Below are 3514 nucleotides of genomic sequence, written 5' to 3'. Positions count from 1 at the left end.
ATTGCACTACGAGTAGCATAAATACAGTTTATGTTCTTAAAGTCTCAGTTGCATGGAAGCTGGTTTGTCTATAAAATCTATTGTACACAGTTTTAATGCTAAGAAACAAATCCTTTGCATGTCCAAATAGCAGCACGACAGTTTTTGAATTTATCTCATTACCCAGAAATCACATTAAAATATGAATCAGATCTTATTCGCTAATGGATTAGGATTGTGAAGAGGTTCATTCATGCTTTCCTTGGATGAAGCATTCACATACTGCTGGAGACACTTTTCCACTAGCAACTATACCTTATGGCCACATCTACTAAAAAGTTCATGTATACAAAAGTTGTGAGTATGTTTGAAAAGTCAGCAAAAGCACTTTAAAGTCATTAATTATACCACCTGGAAAATCATGAACGATTTTGAAGAACTTTGAAATATATAGGTCTAGAGAAGTCAGCCTGAGGTCAGCAACAGGAAAAAAACAAGAAAAAAAACCCTGAAGTTGTGAATAACGTGGAAAGGTCAGCAGCAAGGCCACCTGACAGTCAGAGTTAACCTGTAAACTTAAAGTTGACAGTAATTTAGAAAATGTCAACAAACCCTGAAAAATCATAAATAACCATGAAAATGCACAAAAGTCAGTACATCATAAGGTCACGAGTGCCGTAACAGAAGTGAAATGCGCAAACAAGGGTTGGGCAGTAAACAGACGTCTGCAGGCAGGTTTATTAGTTGGTAGCAAGGTTATTATACTTTTGGATTTTTTATTAGTTTGTTTTGACTTTGTTTTCAATTTTAGTTTAGTTATTATTAGTTTTAGTGTTATTTTTAGTCTTTGTAGCTGCAGGATTCCTAGCTTAGTTTAGTTTTTTCACCAAAGATTTAAATACAAGTACAATCACTAGAAATAATGCAGATTTGTGAAAAGGGACAACTTTTTTTTAAGATATCTGAAGCTTGTATATAGGGGCCCAAACACTAAGCAAATCTATATATTTGAAATACTAACACATTGTCTAATTAAATACTACAAATAAATGAAGCACGAAAAATTTACAGTATAATTTCTAACATACATACAGAAAACCCTTAGAACAAACTACCCTAATCCTACTAACCTGTGGTCCTGAGAAATTCATTACATCAATCTCTAGCTCCATCATTCTTGGTTAAATAGGTAAAATACAGACCGCTAAAAAACTGAAAGATAGTGGAGGCCCCCCTTTGGAGCCATAAATGACAGGTCCCTAGCATCCTTAAGGCAAGTATGACTCGAAAGCAGTTCTATTAAAATCTAAACCTTTTGGTTAATCAAAAAAAAATGTGAAGCACAAAGAGACAGTTTGGCTGAGATATCAATGAGCCCATAAAACACACACTAGCTGACATGCAGTAAATATAATGACCAGCACACACATTAACCCAGAGCAAGGGGAGCTCACAGTCAGTGGACATTGGGCAAGTTCATCACACATGCAGGATGAGCACTAAGCCAGACCATCAGAACAAAACAAGGAAAAGAAAACCACCAAGACAGTGACTCACTAAGTTACCTGCAACCCAAACTAAACACAGCTCTGTCCAGTTGTTGCACTCATTATTTTGTACACATGTATGTATAAAAGATAATAGAAAACATGTTTAAATCCCACCAGCTACGCAGCCGATCCCCACCTAGGTCTCCCAGGGTAAGTTAGCCCACCCCTAACGTTACTTGGGGCTCTCCTTGTAGCAGCGGTCTGCCAGACGCCGCCCTGACCCTGGGCTCTCTTGACGGATAAAGCAATCGTGGCCGGACAGCCACACGGCACGCAGCGGACAACAGCATAACACATCTGCGGCCTATCGGCTAATCACACTGATTGAACTGCCGGTCCGGCCAGACCAAGTGCCCTGCAACGTCAGCTCCACCGGCTTCATATCCACTCAAAATGTAGGCTTATTTAAGTCCTATGAAATAAATAAACAAAAACTAAGGACATTTTCTCTTTCATTTTAGTTTATTTTGGTTAGTTTTGCAAAGCTACATTACAGTTTTAGTTATTTTTATGTAGAGGCGTTTTTATGTTTATTTAATTTAACGACAATGTTTTTTCACATCTAGTTTTCCTTGACGATAATATCCTTGGTTAGTAGCTGCATATAAAGCTCAGAAGAGTTCACAATAAACACATTTGTAAACAACTGTGATGAGGTTTCAGAGCAGGGCCACGCCTCAACCACACATTCAATCACCCGTCAAGCCTACTTATACCTGGTTAACCCATCCTGTGCAGTTTGTCTCAGTTTTCTCGATTCACCCTCCCTCACATTATTGTGGCGTGTTCTTTGCTAGTGAAAAGACATCTCACTCATGCTCTGTGTAGCAACATCAGTCATGCTCCTTAAATAAAGTAAGACATTGTAGATAGAGTAAATATGTAAACCATAGATAAGATCTATTTCATCATAGCAACAGATGAGATAAAGCCTCGACTATTGCTCAAGCTTCTTCCTTCGACTAGGACTAGCTGGCACAAAGGCATTGCAGAAATCAATGCCTCGCCTTAATCTCAAAAGCCAAATTAAAGTTTGTGTCTGTAGATCATAATATATAATTAAAGTGCATTACAGATACTTGTCCCTCCCACCGGAGATGTGAGCTGTGGAGGTGAGGCGAGTTGAGGCAAAAGGAATTCAGACGTCCTTCAAGATGGCGCTGAGATTTATTTCCGGGTACAGGCAGGAGGACGGAGGAGACGAGGATACTTTACGGCACAGATCTGATTCCTTACAAAGATCACTCAACTAATCTTGTTGTTTCCTCTAAATCTTGCAGTACCCATGGAAAAACTACAGACTGAATGGTTTTAGAATTTTGTGCAGGATTTCTGGTTTGTTCTCAAAATATGCTGATAAAATGCCACATATGAAGCTTTTAGTGCAGAAAGACAACTGTCTGCCTGTTTTGCATCACACTGAGGCTCCACTTCAACCCTTAACCAATCATTTCACTGGGTTTAATGCATGGGCTTTCCTGTTATCCAACGATTATCATAGCTGAGGAGTGTTTTAACAATCTCACCCATTTTTGTCTGTTTCTGCTGTCATTGCAGCCTATGCCACTTTACCCCTCCACCCACTGCCGCCAGCGTCAAGGCTCCATTTAAAGCCACTTATAGGAGGCTCTCAAATTGGCTGTTATTTATAGGGTTTTATCCCTACACATCTATCCAATCAACCACAGTCCAATTGCGTCTTCCCTGATTGAACTCCTTTAAAATTGTGGCCGGGGCGTTTCCCAGACTGAATGGCATTACTGTATACTGTAAAAAGTGGTCAGAGTCAAGAAAATAAGTGGGTCAGAGGGCCCTGCCAATAGCCTTTAAGGAGGTCTAATTTGGAGACTTGGCTGATCCTCACTCGTCCATGCGTGCAAGCGGAAATGAGTCTGGTCTGGTAATGGCAACGGGCTCTGGTCAGGAACAGCAAAACTGTTGCCAAGGAGACACTTTAATTACTCTATTCAACTGCTTTTTTTTTT

The sequence above is a fragment of the Micropterus dolomieu genome, linkage group LG12, assembly GCF_021292245.1.
Source record: "Micropterus dolomieu isolate WLL.071019.BEF.003 ecotype Adirondacks linkage group LG12, ASM2129224v1, whole genome shotgun sequence".
Lineage (NCBI taxonomy): Eukaryota > Metazoa > Chordata > Actinopteri > Centrarchiformes > Centrarchidae > Micropterus > Micropterus dolomieu.
Note: the sequence above shows the minus strand (reverse complement) of the source record.